The 18,924-nt window shown below is 38.9% G+C and overlaps 1 long non-coding RNA gene across 1 annotated transcript; it reads left to right on the forward strand.

Annotated features, from left to right (window-relative positions):
• Window positions 1-5,326: 5,326 nt before the first annotated feature.
• Window positions 5,327-15,859, forward strand: LOC122643131. Its single transcript, XR_006330168.1, has 3 exons — window positions 5,327-5,459; window positions 10,300-10,305; window positions 15,849-15,859. It is a non-coding gene; the product is annotated as an uncharacterized LOC122643131 (long non-coding RNA).
• Window positions 15,860-18,924: the final 3,065 nt, after the last annotated feature.

Consider the following 18,924-nt stretch of genomic DNA (forward strand, 5'->3'; position numbering starts at 1 on the left):
AAATACTTTAAGACATATTGAGAGCCTGTGCTCTAGACTTGATAGGAAGCTGGGAGAAACACTTACCTATGGTTGAATTTGCATATAACAATAATTTTTAGGCGACCATTGGTTTGGCCCCATACGAAGCATTATATGGCAGGAAATATCGATCATTCACTGGAATAAAGTTGGTGAATGGAAAGTTATGGGACCAGAATTGATACAAGAAGCTCAGGAGAAAATACAGCTCATACATAAAAGAATCAAGGCAGCACAAGACAGACAGAAGAGCTATGCCGACACGAAAAGGAAAGAGCTAGAATTCAATGTGGAGATAGTGTTTTCTTTAAGATTGCATCGATGAAGGGAGTAGTAAGATTTGGCAAGAAAGGGAAGCTTAGCCCCAGATTCATTGGTCTGTTGGAGATTTTGTAGAGGGTTGGACCAGTAGCTTACTGACTTGCACTCCCCCAAACTTTAGCTGGAGTACATCATGTTTTTCACATCTCATTACTCAGAAAATAAGTTGCAGACCCATCACACATCCTGCGTTATGAACCGTTACAGCTAAGAGAAGACATATCCTATAAAGAAATCCCTATTCAGATTTTGAATCGTAAAGAGCATGTCCTACGGAACCGCACCATATCATACGCAAAAGTTCTTTAGAATAATCATGGTATTCACGAGGCTTCTTAGAAAACAAAAGATGATATGCAGAGAAAGTATCCACAACTTTTCACCCATTTAGGTATGCAAATTTCGAGAACGAAATTTTTATAAGGGGAGAGGGATGCAATACCCATGCCCAAAATACATGAGTAATTTGGACTTTTCACTTTGTGTGCAGAATCAGTACTAGTGGACCAATGAAGTGTGGAATTTTGGTTGTTAGCATGCACACTAGAGATAAAAATTTTGCTAGTATTTTATTATTGTTAGTGCAGAGAATACTTGTTTATTTATATATTTACTTTCCCTGTGCATAGTTATATGCTGCTAATATGCAAATGTTTTTAAATATAAGGATATTAGCATCTCAGATGGGTTAACTTAGTGGTTAATCTTTTTTATGGAATTAAAGAGGTCCAAGGTTCAATTCTAGGGTGAAGCAATTAAACAGGGATATTATTTATTTTTCCTTGGGTAGCCTGGTGGATCTCACACAATATTGACTTTTGACTTGAGGTAAAAGGAATTGGGAGATTAAAAGTTGAAGTTTTATTAAAAAAGAGTAGAAACCCACTCCAAGAAATAAAAGAGTAAAAATAAGAAGAAGACATAAAGAAGAAAAAAAAGTAGAAAAGAAGAAAGAGAAATAAAGGAGAAAAAGAGTGAGGGAGAGAAAGTTCACGTAACAAGGGAGAGCTCCATTGAGCCTTTCATTTTTCAGAAGGTAATACATTTTCAAATTTTCATGCTCTATTTCAGAGTCATTAGAGCATAGGAGATTGAGTTTTAAGATTGTATTGCTACAGTGTTCTGTTTTGGACAGATTCTATCTTATGTTAGAAAAGGAATTGTATTTCTTAATAAGTGAGGATTTTGGGCCTCAATTTCAGTGGGATTATGGATAATATGTAGATGAAATATTGCTCTAAATTTGGGACCCATCCAATTTCGTTTGATATCCCATCTGAATGAGAACTTTGGATTAGTCTTCTGTCTTGGCAGAATTTGAACTTGAACTTGGGAATAATGAAAGCCCAACTAATACTTGGTATTTAGACTTGAAATTTTGTATGAATCATTATTTATTTGTCTAGTTGTATACTAAAAAAAATTGATATTTATGTATCTTTTAATTCTGTTGCGCAGATTCTACCTGAATCTGAGCTCTAAGATTGAGATAGATGATTTAAATATGATATGTGAGAATTTGGAGATGAGTTTTGGTGGAGATCTTGGTATAAAGTTAATTGGTCCTCCGTAAATTTTGAGCATCTCAATATATGTATAAGTGGGGAAAATTATTGGATTGTGAGGGTTGTCCGTGTTTGTAAGTTGGGTACAGCCTTGTAGGGGTGGATTACCCTATTGATTTTGCTATTTATGATCTATGTAGGAGATATTGGATCGTTATTTTTATGATTTGAAGTACAGTGAGAATTGACATAAAACTTGCTAAGGTTAGTGAGACCCCACAGAACCTATGTATTATTTTCATATCTAATTTGAAACAATGTGACTATTTGTGCATAATTGTTTTGAAGTCTATTTTGGGTACTTTGCATGTTTTGAAACATCACTTGATTTCTTTGAAAAGAATGCATGGTTATGATTTTATCAAAAACATGATGAGACTTGATATTTTATGATATATACGATTTAAATGTAATACCATTGGACTGCAACCCTTCCAATAGGGGTTATGTGTTGGGGTGGATCGTTGAGCACAGGAGTGAGGCAAGAGCATGACGTTTAAGGACATGGTCCCGTTCTGTGAGCCAAGAGCTCGAAGCTCACAATTCCACTATGTTTGAGTGTGTGGACCGGAGGGTGAGGCAAGAACATGACATTTAAGGAACGTGGTTTCCCCTCCATAGGAGCCCGTTACCGGTTCTGTGAGCCAAGAGCCTGAGTCCCATCTCGTTGATTATATTGATGATACATTGATTGTTAACAGTGCCACTTTATGAACCTACTGAGGCTATTAATTGAAACTGGTGTTATGAACATTTGAACTCATGACTTGTTTTAGTTGAATTTGTGATATTTTTAAATTTATACAACTTATGTTTTGAGATTCTATTACATTTCTAGATATGCATTTGTTTACCGATATTTATGTTCTATTTTTCCTGAATCACTAAGCTTTTCCAAACATTACCCCTTTATTTAACCATACAGGGAACGAGAGTCAGAAGCCATGCTCATGTGATGAGTGCACTAGAGTTGTTGGACGAGATGAAACTCAGATTGAGGATGATTAGAACTTTTATTGATTAATTTACTTTCTTTTATTTGGAATGATTGTAATGATTTTGGATTTGGATTTGACCTTGATACATGGTTTATTTTAAGATTTGGATGGATGGATATAATTAGGAGTTATCTTTACTTTTAGTTGTGGTGTCACCAACACAATAGTTTTGAATATTCGAATTCATATTAATCGAATGCTGAATTTAACTGTTTAAGTCTTTCGCTGTGTTAAATGACGGTATTATTGAGTATTTATTTGGAGATTATGATTAATGGTTCAATTTTGGTTCATCTATCTAAAACCATTTCGATCTTGTGGATTTGTGTGACAATCCTTACCCCTAGGCCGGTTTGGAGGCGTTACAAGAGTAGCTCGATAGAGGTATTATCAATCAATCGATGTTTGCCACTTGCTGACGTGAAGCAAGCCTTCTTGAAGAACGGGTCACCCTTAGGCTTTGAGTTTCTGAGGCCGTCGCTTGTAACATAGAAGTGTCAATTTTGGCCTTCTTTGCAACGGGAGGGCTAGGGGCAAAGCCAATAACCAAGAAACCCTTTAGACACAAAAAAGATAAGGAGACAAATAATGGATTGCATACCTTCAATATCCACTGAAGGCGGATGCCATGTTACCAAGGCCGATGGCACAGGATCTGACCTTGGCAGCCCAGAAGATGAAGCCTCAGCGGCTGAGGAATGAAGGATTCCTTGAATCTGAGAGTAGTAAGTTGCCCACCACGACTCAAATTCTAATGTAACCCACAGTTTAATATGAAAGTCTTGAGACCAAAAGTGGACAAGGCCAACTAGTTTGGCATAGTCAGTGCATGGAACCTTTCGCAATCGGTGAACACTTGTCTGTCTAGACGACCATCTGCAATTGTTAATTCTAAGAAGAAAAGGATGGTTTGGCCCAAACCGAATTGACGAGCACAAAATTGTGGGTTATAAGGTTTAACTCCACATACATTATTTCCTGAGCGTTTGAAAGTTATCCTATGATGAAGATCACGAGCAACCCGAAATCGAGCCTATAATGCTCGGTCAGAAGTAGGTTGTAGGATAGCAGAAGGAAGTCTTCCTGGAATGTTGTCACTTGAATGAAAGGATGTGAAAAGCTCAGGACCACGAGTAGGAAGTAATCTATAAAAGAAGGAGAAATACTCATCCAAAGGTTTGAGGGATACTTAACCCAAAAACTTATAAATAGCTATTGGGAAACCCTCATATGAGAGAGGTGACCCAAGCTTGGGGAAGTAAGCATATAACCAGGCTTGAAGGAGCCGGAAAGGCCCACACCCTAGAGACAGGTCAGATTTAACCAGCTCGTTGGAACCACGGTAAAGGGTAGAAAGCACAAAGGTCGCAAGATCAATGGGTTTATCATTAGCTAAGGAATTGACCAAGCGAAGGTAAGTCTTGGCAGCCTTATTAGCCCAAGTATATATTAGAAAATGACAAATCCAGTAGAGAAGAAAGGCAACATACTCACCTTTTGAAACCTCACCACTCTGACGCTGGTAGTTAGTAAGGTGGGACAGGTACCCTACTTTTTTGGAGAAATCGATTTCATGCTCTTCAGAGGATGCCGGAGACTCCCCATGAAATTCTTCTCCGCCTGACCAGAGTCCTAATAAGGCTCCAATATTCAGCAGGTTTGGGCTCAATGCACCAAAGCGAAAGTGGAAGGTATTGGATGACCAAGACAAAAAACATAAGTCTGCGATAAAAGATCTTTATTGGCCTCAATGGGAGTCTTGGAAAGAACAATGGCATCTGCTATACCGAGCCTTCGCCAAGAGTCCATCTTGTACGCGACTACCCTATTGACCAAGGCATTCCAAGCTTGTGAATATACAGGCCAGAAACGAGAAAAGGGACGAGGTGGCCCATTTAGAAAAGAAGGAATGCCCGTAGAGAACAACTTGTTTTCGTTAGCTATGAATGAGTTAAGAGTAAATTACTCCCCCCTCCCCTCGATTATGCTCTAATGACAAACCCCTCCCCTGGGTATTGAGTAATGACTCTCCCCTCCCCTGTATTAAAAAGATTCTATCAACCGTACCCATTCCGTTAAAAATGACTGTTAAGTGATGACATCACCCTAAAAATATTCATTTAAACCCTAAAATACCCTTATGTTTGTGATATTCCAATTATACCCCTAACCATATCAAAACCCTAAAAACCTCATTTCTCCAGTTTGACTAACAGTCACCATCACCACCGCCACCACCACTTCCGTAGCCACGGTCACCACCACCATTTCCTTAGCCACGGTCACTACCATGGCTGTATCCACCACCGCCGCCCTCACGACGTCCATAACCACTGCCGCCTTCACCTCTATAGCCTCCGCCACCACCGCTACAATAACCACCTCCACCACCACCACCACCACCGCCACCCGGTCCGGGCTTGATTGACGTAATATTCCTACCATCAAGGTCCTATCCGTTCATCCCTTCAATAGTATCCCTCATCGATTGCTCATCGCGGAAAGTAACGAAGCCAAACCCTCTGATCTCCCAGTCTCACGATTGCTGATGATCGTTTCCGGTGATCAATGAGAGAACAGAGAGATTGGTAGTACAGGAAAATTCAGACCTAGCTGAAATTTTGGATATTGAAGCGAGATCTTGAAGAAAGAATAGCGACAGTAGATGTGGAATGTGATTCTGGAGCAAGGATGAGGCCTTTGAACAGTTTAGGAATTGGTCTAATTTTGGTGTTCGGTTGTCTGCTCTTAGCTCTTGTTGCAAAGCTCTACTATTTGTTATGGTGGAAAAAGAGGGTCACCAACAGAGAGATTGAAGATGATTACAACAGTCCTACAAGAGAGCTATTTTATACGTTTTGCTGGAAAAAATCAAACCACCGTTGTCGAGTTCCACAACACCGTTGTCGAGTTCCACAACCTTGAACCCTCAGGAACTCTGCACCTCTGTGAGAATTACAAGAGCCCATGGTCATAAAACAGAGAATTAACTTATCCTTCATTTTGAGTCACATAAGGATTTGTTACTGAAACCCTTTGAAGATGATGCCATGGATTTGGAACTCTTGATGCGGCAGAATCTCTGTGGACCTCCACGATTCCTCTTCACCATTAAAGAAGATTTGAAGGAAGATTTGGAGTCCGATGATGGGAAATTCAGAAGTGGAAAAAGCCGAAAAGGGTCAAGAAGTAGGAGCTTGAGTGATATCCTCCCCAGTGTGGAGACCCCATTTTTAACTCCTATGCCTTCTCCACCATTTACTCCACCACTGACTCCTATAGACTCGTATAACCACCATGGATTGACTGAAAGCCCTCTCTTTTGGTTCCTTTCTATGGAAAATACTTCATTTTGAATTGATTTACAGGGAACACACATACAAGTGACAGCTATGTGGGGCACAAGACGACTAAGATAGTGAAGGAGGCAACCACATACATTAAAAATTGCTTAGGCGTAGGAGCAGATGATGCATTCATATTCTGTGGCTCTGGCACCACTGCAACAATCAAACGTCTTCAAGAGGTTATGGGAATCACAGTGATTTCAACCATGAGAGAAAGGATACTCAAGAGCCTAAAGAGAGAAGAGAGATGGGTGGTCTTTGTTGGGCCATATGACCACCACTCCAACCTCCTCTCATGGCGTAACAGCTTAGCAGAGGTGATTGAGATCGGTCTTGACGATGATGAATTGGTAGACATACGAGCTCTAAGTCTCCAACTTGAGTTTTATAAGGGTTCCAATCTCTGCCGAGCTTTTTTCACACCTAAACATGGAAACTGGTACAGCTTTCGGAGATGCATTAGGAAGAAGAAGAAGAAGAAGAAGAGTGGGGTGGCGGTGGTGCAGAGTGGTGGGGGCGGGTGGGGTTACAGGAGGAAGAAGAAAGAAGTGAGGTAGAGATGGGGGTATTATTGTCTTTTTATTTGCATTTTTAACACCGTCAGTCAAAATGGATACGGTTGATAGAATCTTGTTAATACAGGGGAGGGGAGAGTCATTATTCAATACCCAGGGGAGGGGCTTGTCATTAGAGCATAATCGAGGGGAGGGGGGAGTAATTTATGAGTTAACGAGTGGTGCATTAGACGAAGACAGAACACGAGGATCAACCACAAAATGAGAATATAATGGGATAAGGGCTTCGTACTGAACGAAATCATCAAGAAGGACAACCCGCTCTTTCTTTAATTCATGGAAATAGGAAAGGAGTTGAATTTCTGTAGGAAGCAAAGGAGTCGCCAGAGGGTTTGGACTGATTGGAATGTCGAAGGAAGAAGGCGCAAAATTCATTTCCATTCTCGCTTTTGACGCTCCAAAGCGGTATGGAGAAGTGTCCGCCATGATGGTAAAGGAAAGGGATGAGAATGCACAAGAGAGAACTAGGAAACACCAGGAGAAAAGGCGATGGTTTTTCTTTGCCCACCTTTCTTCTTTCATTCAAATGGATTATTTTGAAAAGTTTCAAAAGGAAAAATGATACAATCCCTAGGGAGTCGGGAGCGCTACCAAATCAGAAAAAGAAGCGTGGAAGCGTTTATACCTACGTCACCTCTACATGGAGTTGTCAACTCACAAGTCACCTCTATCTCTTTCTTAAATTTCTTTGAAGTAGGGGGAAATGTGATACATTTGAAAAAAGACGAAGGGTTGACAAAGTGGTATTCCAAGATGGTTTAAAACAATGTTGTAATTTCATAAGGACTTTATGAGCGCCGTCCATAGAAGTTACGATGGGCATTGTTTATACCTTAAAATTACAAGCTAAGACAAAGGAAGACTTATCACATTTGAAGGTTAGAAAGACCGATCATGAGGGTAAAACCCTTAACAATCGATCAATGAGGTCGTTCTTCTCACAAAGTGAAAACATTGACTGAGACGGTTATAGCCGTGAAACACCTACGGTTAAGAGCCACAATCAAGTGGAAACCACCCAATTTGCAGAACGTGATCATAAACGGTCCCACAACCGTTAAGAGAAGCTGTAGTTGGGGAAACATGTAATGGAGGCTCTTCCTTCATGGGTATAAAAGTAGAGACTTAAGGAGAGGAGGGGATCTCTCGATCAACAAACAAACCCACAACTTTATTTTATCTTTATCTTTTATTTTTGCCCTTTACATTTTCTTAGTATAACTCTTTTCTCCCTCAGATCCTTGTGATCATTCTTTCTTTCTTCCTCTATCAAATTCTTCTGAAATTCTCTGTAATATTGGTACTTCCTTTGAATAGACTCTTACAAGGAATCAATAGAAGATCTCGATTTCTTATCCCACTATCATCTCTTTGTGATTTTCCTTTTTCCTAAGTTCATTGTAATTTGGTCTTTATTTCAAAAGTCCTTGGAGCAATCGAGGTAGGAGGGTAATCCACATAGCCTGATAGAAGTCAGAAGTGCAAACTTCTCTCACATTGAGTCTTGAAGACGCTGGCACACCTGCACTCTTCACTGTTACTATCCATTAAGGAAGACCGATCTTATGGTTCACCAATTGTTTGAGCAATCCAAAAAAAGAGCCAAACAGTAGTATTGAATTGACCATTATGATCCAACATAGGTGAACAGATTGAAGATTGTAGATTGGCAATGTAAGAATTCACTCTTTTTTTTTTGGAAAAAGGAAAGAATTAATATTAGCTGAACATTTACCTCCCTTTATTAGTCCTAACCTCCTATACCTTGTTTCTCAATTACCCCACCTTTAACCTAATTTCTAATTCCCTGATTTGAACCCTTAGTTGAACCATCCTTTGAGTACAGAATTCAGTCTTCAATCACTTTCAATACTACTTAGGATCCCCATCACATCCTTCCGCATTCATTTAACTCTTTCATTATCATTTCACGTTTCTTCTTTCTACCAACAAATTATGGTCAATTAATCATTTAAGTTGGTTGGGAATTTAAAGTCACGAAGTGTATTTTATGGGTAGTGCCCTTGGATGTATCGAAAATCAACTATATTGAAAAGGGCTGGGCTGGTATGGACCCACAAGATTAGTCCAATCAATGATTTACCCAATCCGATATCGATTCAGATATAAGAAAATTAAGGGAGAAATAACATCACCCAGTCGCGCAGCGCATACCGCCCTACACTCTGACACATGGGCACATGTAATGACTGTCGCACCCCCTGGAAAGATGGAAATGAACAGGGGTACAGTGGTCATGTTGTGCACCGCTGTGTTTGGGTCCAGGGGCGGCGAGCACTGTGCGACCAGATGGTGTTCTCTTTCCTGAAAATTAATTATACAATAAGTATCGATCGGGAAATTTCCTAGATATGTAAAATAAGATTTTCAATTTACCAAAAAAAAAAAAAAGATTTTCAAAATTATTTGAAACTGATTTATTATTAGGAGAAAGTTTTCCTCAACCCATAGATAAGGGTTCACCCACCATCTTGGAAAAATACTTTCTGCAGTGCCCTAATCTTGCGGTGCACTGCAGTGCAGGCTGGAGAACTCAACAAGTGGAAGATGCGACATCCAACGGTGCTGAGCTCGTAAAGAAGAAAGAAAAAAAAAAAAACTGTCTTGCATCGAGCTCGCACCGTTGGATGAAGCTTCTTCCATATGTCAAGCTCTCAAGGCTGCACTACAGTGTACCACCAGATGCTCACATTGCAGAGGATTTTAATCCCACCATCCTAGGATTCACAAATCCCTACAGGGTTTTAGTATATTCCTAAAAGACCCACTCCATGCCCTCTCCCGCCTTCTCCCCCCTCCCCCCTCCCCCCCCCTCCCACAGTGAATAGGAATCCCAGTCACCGTGGGTAGAGGAAAGCTCAGTCCTAACCACTACATCATTTTCAAGAACTCTCATGGTCTCACACATTTCTTAAGTACATATGTAAAATGATAAGGTTTTATTTATTCTTGTTGAAAGAAAAATATAATTAAGAAGACAAAAATATAAAGTTACAAATTATTTGCCACCTAGGTGTCAAAAAAAAAATTCCTTTTAACTAATAAGACAGAATTGATCTCACAATTTATGTATGTATATTGTCATTTTTTTATCTTGTATTTGTTGTATTATTATTTTATAGAAGCACTTTGGGTCAAAGCACTTGTTTCAAAAAGCACTTTTTCAAGTGTGTGTCAAAGTTTCAAAATTGTGTTTTGTTTCATTCCCTCCTTTTTTGTTTCCCTCCTCTATTTTGTTTGAAATTGGTTGTACTCTCTTGTGTGCAAGAGGCTAGAATTGAGCTCAAGAATAGTCCCACATTGGTTGTGGGAGAGTTACTTGAGGGGTATATATATAGGATTGTTTCCTTAAGGTGTGAGCCTTTTGGAGAGGAAGACACCCTACTCTCTAGTGTGTGGGGGGTCCTTGGGGTGCTTTTGAATCGCGCGCGCGCGCCGAGCAGAGACCGAGTTCGAGGTCGAGGTCGAGGTCGGGGTCGGGATGTGGATGTGGATGTGGATGTGGATGTGGACAAAATCGAAGCCGGATATTCCCTGGCCGAATACGGATTCGGATGCGGATTTTCGACCATCCGTTTACATATCTGCCTTGTGTAACCCGGACCTTCCTCCCCCTAGCGGATACAATTCTCTCTCAAACCATATCTCTTAGATCATGATTCTCTTTTCATCATATTCTAGAACTTGTTTAATCTTCAAAAACCCTAAAAATCATTATTTACTTAATTTTTTATTATTGAGTATTCGAATTTTTTTTCGGACGGATTTTAATCGAAGTATTCGGATTATTTTTCGGATGCCCCTAAACGAATACGGATGCGAATTCGGATTCGGATTTCGATTATCCATTTACATCCCTAGTAATGCCCAACCTAAGATCTGTCAATTGTTTGGGTTTTGTATATCAGTGGCTGTCAGCTTTTCCATTAAAGAATGTGCCACTCACATGATATACCAAACCAGTCTTTAATTGGGTCTGGCCAACATCAATCAGAGAGAGAGAGAGATATGAATCACAGTTTTAGTTATCGATTTTAGGTAAAAAAATGCTTTACCCAAAAAGGAAGGATGAGGAATTAGGGATGTAGGAAGAAGAGACAGGCGAAGAGGGCGATGGATTTGGAGATTGCAACTTTTTTAGGGACTTTAGCTCACTGGAAAATAAAGAAAAAAAGGTTGGTTCATCGTTGGAGACGAGAGATTTGGGTATTGATTTTGGGTTGGGGAAGATGGGTAGTGCGGAATTGCATTTAAACCCTTTATTAAAAAATTAATCTAATATTCTTGGTTTTCCTGAATTTTACAGGGTAGATGGTAGCAGTACGTACGTTCCGCGACCTTATTTTTATGTTTCTTATATTGTATCCATAGATTTGAGATGAGGGTAATCATAACCGTCCAATGAATTTTGACTCAATGATTGGTTCCTCGATGTTCCGGTGAGAACCCCTCCTATCTTCATCATCCCAGTCACTTGATGCCGAGTCCTGTCTTTGTCCGTCGTTCAAAGACCTAACGAAGCAACTACTGCATCTCTAACCCCCCCTACTCTCTAGAAGTGGGGAGTAACATTATTTACCGCCGCCATCGTTGTTTAGAGCTGGTTTCAAAACTGGGAATCTCAAATCTGCAATAAATTGTGATTATGTGAAGAATTACAAGTTCGTTGCAATGTTTGATGTAGATTTTCAACCAACCCAGATTACCTTAAAAAGGATGGTTGGATTTATTGAATAAAAGACACAAGATTTAGACTTTCACAACTCCAGATACACCTCCACTATGGTGTTTTCCTCTGCTTGAGTGCTTGTAGAACCTAACCCAAAGAAAAAAAGAAAAACTTTTAACTCCTCTCCTCTTTATGCTTTCCTTGCTGTATTGGATTTAGAATGAAAAAAAGAGTTTAATAGGGTTTTTAAGATTTCTAACCAGGAGATCTGGCTTTTGGTATTGCAACCTTAAATAGATTTTCATCTTTTTCATGTTTTTCGAGATCTAACCCTTCTAGGTTTTTAACATTTGTTGGGCATTTCAACATTTTAGGGTTCTGTTTCTTGGTTTTTTTTTTAGAGTGGTTCGTAACTTTCGTCATCTGCGTTTCTAATCAATCAGAGGGGGGGGGGGGGGGTTAAATGGCTCTAAGATCAGATTTTTGTGTTGGTGGGCTAAGAAAACATGGAACAGAATTCCATGAGAACCCAAGCTACTCTGTTGTGGAGATTGATGGTCCCAAAGGTTTGGTGATGCTGAAAACCACTCAAACAAAGTAGAGCGCCACACCACCACCGTTAAAACCGGAAAAACCAAAGGGGTGGGGCAAAGGGCGGATGTAGGGCCGGGAAAGAGAATGTATAGTGGTAAACGAGGGAGGTAACAGGTTGAGCGGGAGTCATAGTCTCTACTATGGGAGTTGCAGAGAATAATAAAAGATAAAAACGGTATTTGCCTGTCTCGGTTAACTGAGAGAAACATATTCAATGACTACGATTTAGTCTAACTAAATCAACGGTGCCCTATATACTTTTTTTTACACACGTCCCGCGACCTTTTAGCCTTTTACACAAGTATCCTTAAAATATTATTTTCAACTGCATCTTAACCTGTAGTTTGAAGAGGGTAGTAGGTGTCTTGTTATGTTTAGATAAATAAGAGACCACTGTTATGTTAATAATTCCCTAAAAAAAAAAAAAAAGAAGTAAAAAAGTGAATTTACCTGTATTGGACCGATATATTGGATAGGAACCGATACCAAAGATACATATTGGTATCCATATCGATGTCGATGATAACGATACCAATGGCAATACCATGTTGGTCAAGTCAATAAATGCAACCTCATATGGACTGTAGTAGTTTCCAGCTACATATTAATAAAGACATGTTTCTTATCCTTTGAAATGAGGACGAAATTTTGCTGCTATACTAGTAGCAGGAATGTTCCTACTACAAGGCTGGCAGCCAAGGAAATGGGATCTTAAGAGGTATTTTAGAAAATACTAAAACCCTGGAGGGTATTTATGAACCCAAGGGGGAAGTGAGTTATTCCATTTCCTTAGCTGCTAACCATGTAGCAGGAACATTATTGCTATACGTGTAGCAACAAATTGAAATGAGACATAAAAGGGTTTTTTATTTTTTATTTTATTATTATTATTTTTTTTTGGGGGGGGGGGGGGAGGGGAGAGAGACGATTGGGAGAGTGGGGGAGGAACAAGGAGTTAGGACCGTGGTTTTAGGTATCGGGATCAAGGTTTTAAGTATCTTAATGTAACCATCGATACTAATCGATACGTATCTTATTTTTAGGTTACCGATACGATACAACATTGATACGATACCTATAAAAAGTATCAAGTTTATAGGGTTCATACATGACCTGATATGGTTGATACACTTGATACATCTATTATAAACTAATATAATTCAATCAATGACTCAAAACACTTACCCAGAGCTCTAGTAAGGCATTGCAATCAATTTTGTTTTGGCAAAATCAACTTGATTCCTTGTTTCTATTGGCAAAAAGCGATTCTAGCAGTGCTGATTTCATCATCATTTGGTAATTAAAATCACCTATAATCAAGGATTGAAAAACCAAATTTGTGCAAGAACAGTTTTCTATCAAAACTTTGAATTTTTTTGCTCAAATATTGATTTTTAGTGTCGTTTTTTTATTTTTTTGCAATGAATCACTAGGTTAGTTAAAAACAACTTGAATGATTGTATAAAACTAAGTTTTTTTTTTTTGTTTTCGTTTTGCAATGAGGTATGTATCTAAACCCTAAATCTTCTTCAAACTAAAAATGACCTTTTTGTTTTATGTATTAGTACTAGTAAGAAACTTCATCCTTTATACATAATCAATTGAATACACTTGTTTCATCGTACTTTGTTATCCTCTTTTTACAAGATATATTTTACATATTACTTATTTATAATGTTTTATGTTCAAAACTTAGATTTCACATATATCCTAAACATTTCCATGTGTATCTTTAGTGTATCTTGTGACTCTCCAATATGATACGATACGATATGATACGATACATCTTTTAAAATTACCTTGCAGATACAATACATGATACGAATATTTTAAACCTTGATCAGGATTGGATCAATTATAATTGATACTGTATTGATAGTACCAAAACAAGGGAGGATAAATTGATCCAAAATAATTCTCTATCACTATTTTAAGAGACAAAATGATCCATTGTGTCCCGATATGGTCGATTCATATGGATGTCGATATCGATATCCGTGTACATAAATCATGCTTGGGGCGCGGGTGGCATAATGTACTAGCATTATGAAGTCCTTTATTTTCATGTGTTGATTTTTTCGGTAAATATTTTCATGTGTTGATTAAATACTATTAAATGCCAACCTACAAGTTAGTCATTTGTGGGTTGAGCAAGAAGTTGGTGTCTACATTTCAATTATTGATGGCCATAGTGTTTTGCTAGCCTTAGCATGATGGCACTAGGTTTTAGGCCATGTGGAGTGAAGTGACAATGGTATTCAATTCCAAATTTTTTTATTTTTTTGGAAAAGGAAAGCTTTATATTAGATAAAATAAAGGGAAAGAGAGAAGAAAAAAATAAAACAGAAGGCCCTCACAAAACAAAAAGAGATCTCTTAATTACATTTTAAACGAGGATATCTACATCCCCCCAATCCCTAACTATACAAGCGTGGATCTTGGAGGGCAAAGACTCAAAAGAGAATTCCTCCCCGTTAATAGATGACTTCAACTTAGAAAGATGATCAGCCACTTGATTAGACTCCCTATATATATGCTTGAGAGTGACACTTCTGAACTTACCAAGGTACTTCTTGATATAGTCAATGATCCACCAACATTGCCAAGGGGCTGACTTAGAGCCTTTGATGAAGTCAATAGCACTTCTAGAGTCAGACTGTATATTTACATATTCAAAACCTCTCTTAAGCAGCTCTTCCAGACCAATAAGTATAGCTTCCAATTCATGGTTAACGACAGAGATTGGGGGGACATCCTTGGCATTATCCCGTTTAACTATAGTTTCAATAAGAGCACAAATATCTAATTTGCAATAAAAAATCCAGCTACGAACTGCAGCCTGCTTTTGAGGGGAATTTAGACCCCTAATATTCCATGATCCAAAATTAATCATTACGAATGGTCTGGAACTATAGTGGGGAGATCAACCAAGGACCCCACATCCATTTCCATACCTGAATTACCAATATTTCCCTGCTGCCCAGTTAAAGTCTCAACCTCCATTGAGGAATTCATGTTATCAAGCACTTCAAATCTGTTGCTAGTGCTGGAAATAAGGTTACCGACTTTACCTGATGAAGTCGTCTCCTTAGAATTTGAAAAAGATTTGGGTTGAGTAGCTTGCTGACGAGCCCTTTGTTTCATCTTCCCTTGGGTCTGTATGATAACTTCTGTAGATGGACTATTGGACATTGACGTCCCTTCCTGTATACTCAATGCCCCATTTCCTCGAACATGTGGTGGATTTCCTTCCACCTACTGATGATTTTCAACTTTTTCACTTGTACTAACGTCTTCAGCCTCAACGTGTACCTTTGATGTACCATTATTGTTGTGTGTGTCTTGGCCCTTTTATGGCGCGTTTGCCTCCATCCCTCATCTAGATTATTGGCTTCCATTGGTGGAACCATTTCAGTACTAGGCGAAGAACTTGCCATTCGAGCAAGAACACAATTGTCATCCCGGTGCCCGAGCACCTTGCATCTGGTGCAGACATGAGGTTTCCACTCATATTCAACTGGTTGCAAAATACGTTTTCCATTTGGGAGTTTGATTGGAATAACCTCCGGTAATCCCCCTGAAGCGGGCATCATGACGCAAAGTCTCGCAAAGGAAAGTCTTTCACGATTCGCCGTAGTAATATCGCTGAACATAGGCTTCCCAATTACACTAGCAATTCTACTCAGTGTTTTGTCTCCCCATAGACTCAAATTGAGACCAGGTAGCCGCATCCATAGAGGGATTTCAGAAACATCGGTTCTATGTAGAGGAACTTCTGGAGTCCAAGGTTGTAAAATCAAGGGCCGTGCTCCAGGTGCCCAAGGACCTGCATCCAAAATTTTTTGCCGCTGCAATGGAGTTTCGCAAGAGAAGATGAAAATGCCACTGTCTAATCCCACAACCTCAACTTCACCAAACTCATCCCACCAGTGTTTCTCCACAAATCGTTTCATAGCGTAGAAGGGAACCTTCGAACCCAACACAAAACCGACTAAAGCAGATTCCCATCTGGCTGTTTCTTCAATTCCAAATTTGGTTGCAAGTAAAGTTTGGCAATCCAACTCAACCATATGATCTGCATCTTGAAAAGAATTTTTTCCATATTTTCAGTCATCAAACACTATTCAATGCCATTTTTTCTTGAGTTTGTAATTATTTTTGTGAAAATTTACGTTTATCACCCCTAGGGTTTAAAACAATTATTTCTACCACCCCTGAAATTTCATCTATTTCATAAACTTTCCCTTGTATTTTGAAAGATTCTTACAAACATACTCCATGAGAACAGTTAAGTGATGATGTCATCACCAAAATATTAACTAAATGACAGTTTTACCCCATTAAACCTCTTTACCCCCAATTTATGATAGTTTTACCCCCACTAAACCTCTTCTCTTCTTCCTGTTTAAGTGAACTCACCAACACCACTTTACCCTACTCTCTCTCCTCCGTGCACCCCTTGCATATGCGGTTTAGAGTTTGCTGTTGGGCAAGCTTTGGGTGGGCACATGAGACGCCATGCATAGAACCACCTTGGCCGGAGGAGGTGGCAGCTTATCTCCTCCGCCACCATCACGACGAAGAGGTTGCGATGGCTTATGATAGAGAAGCAAGGAAGATAAGGGGTAAGAAAGCCAAGTTAATTTCCCCAATGAAAGAGAAGAATGTTTCCATAATACCCAAAAGCCTACTTGCAGGAATCCCTAACCTTGGTACCAATTCTCCGGCATTGATTTCTCCAACGTTTCTAATACACCACTTTGTATATACCGAATCTCTACCTTACACATGGCCTCCCTTGGGCTACAAGCAAACCGGTTCTCAAACCAAAACTCAAAAAGCCACGCTCGAGACAGTTATACTAGCCAGGATACTTCAGCAAAAGACAGTTGTAAACTTCCAAGTGGGTACATGATAATCGTAATTCACGTGCCACACATGGAAAGGTCCCAAGATTTAATGAGAGAATCTCTGTTCTTATAAACGTTTCCTAATCCGAGCATGCAGGGACTAACTTACCAGAAAGGAAAGCTCCTCTGGCAGATCGGAAGGATGAAATAAGAAAGGGATTGGACATGAATTTGTATAAATAAGAGCCCTAGTGCTCATGTAAGGGAGATCCATTCATTCTTTTATTAATAAAGAAATCAAGAGACTTTGCAGTGCGATCTTCGTTTTTCCCAATTCATTCCTAGTCCAAGTCTAGCTTGGAAAGTTATAATGCCTGAGAGTGTTCCTCCCGCAAGATTCTTTGTACAACAGTTTCGAATGTTGGGTTCGCCGACGATCTGAATCAGATGGGAACATTTCCCATGGCGGTTCCGCGCCGTGGAGAGTCCACCCAGCTTAGCCTCCTAGTTCAGTTATAGAATTTTGCATTCTATTTTTCTGATCGGTTGGCCTGTTGTTGATTGTTCCTATTATATAACAATCCATTAGATAGGAAAGAAACCCTTTAAAGTCTAATTCAATAAACGACCTCTTTGTATTCTTTCAGCTCACCAAATCAAGAAACTCATGAACGTCAAGAAACACCAAGTGCCACCACACCCCTATATCTCATAAACCCTCCCACTAAACATGATAAACCCAGCCAACCAAACTGTCATCACCTCCTACGGTGGCGATGGTGTTTTCCGGCAAGTCTTTTTCTTGCCAGAGATTCAAGCTATAGAGCTCTTTGTCTCTATCATTCCTGAAGCTTTGAACCCTTTTTTTCTTTCATGGAACTGACGCTTTGTTGAAGCTTCGATCTGATCACCGTCCTTAAATGTTTTTCTATTTTTCTTACCTATGGTTTCAGAGAGAGAAAGAGAGATAGAGACAGAGGACAAAATTGTCATTTGTTTTCAAAACTAATAGAATTAGTATTTAAGGGTACGAAAATAATTTTTAAAATTCTAAAGATAGTAAATATAATTATATTAAACCCCAAGAGTGATAGACGTAAATTTTCCTATTTTCTAATGTTCTATTTTGCGGCATGATAGATACTATTTGGCTTGTGATACCATTGTGGGTAAAATGATTTGTTCTATCCGTCTACAAAATTTAGATGATAAAAGAGGTGTAACGTGGCAATTATAAGTTGACAATGTCCCATCACAAGCCTTTACGCCGCCATCGTCTCTGGGTTGATAATTGTTTATCCATTTATTATCAATAGTGATTTAGAAACCAACAAAAAAAACCATATAAGAAGAGGTTCAAAACAAGTTTAAAAAGCCTAGATAGTGAACTCAAAATGAGCAATGACAACTGCTAACATACTTGGTTGGTACCATGATACCATCTACTCTCCTGTGAATTTTGCGAGGAAAAAATAAAATCTGCTCAAATGAGCTTAACATGAACCATGGGAATATAAAGAGGGAAAACCCAAAAATTTGACATATACCTCATATGCGTACCTCCCCAAACAATACTATAGTTAATCTACGTTTACCAAAAAAAAAAAAAAAAAAAGTTAATCTACAAAGTTATCAATCCAAGTGGCAGACAAGTGGTAGGCGTGCACGAGACATTTTCCCAAATTTTTCTATTTGATAATTCCAATTTTAGAAGTATAAATTTGGTCATGTGGAAGCTTATCTTAATTTATAAGGAGAGATGTACGTATCTCACTTGATAACCCTTAGTTTAAAAAAAATAAATGAACTTGTGGTGGAAAGCAAAGTTTCATCACATGGAGCTAGAATCCAAATAGAAATGTATAAGGAGAGATGTATCTCACTTGATAACCCTTAGTCCAAATTTCCAACAATAAATCAAAATGAATCTAACACTAGATTCATGGGTATATACCAATTTGAA

This window comes from Telopea speciosissima, chromosome 10, assembly GCF_018873765.1.
Source record: "Telopea speciosissima isolate NSW1024214 ecotype Mountain lineage chromosome 10, Tspe_v1, whole genome shotgun sequence".
In the NCBI taxonomy this organism is placed as follows: Eukaryota; Viridiplantae; Streptophyta; class Magnoliopsida; order Proteales; family Proteaceae; genus Telopea; species Telopea speciosissima.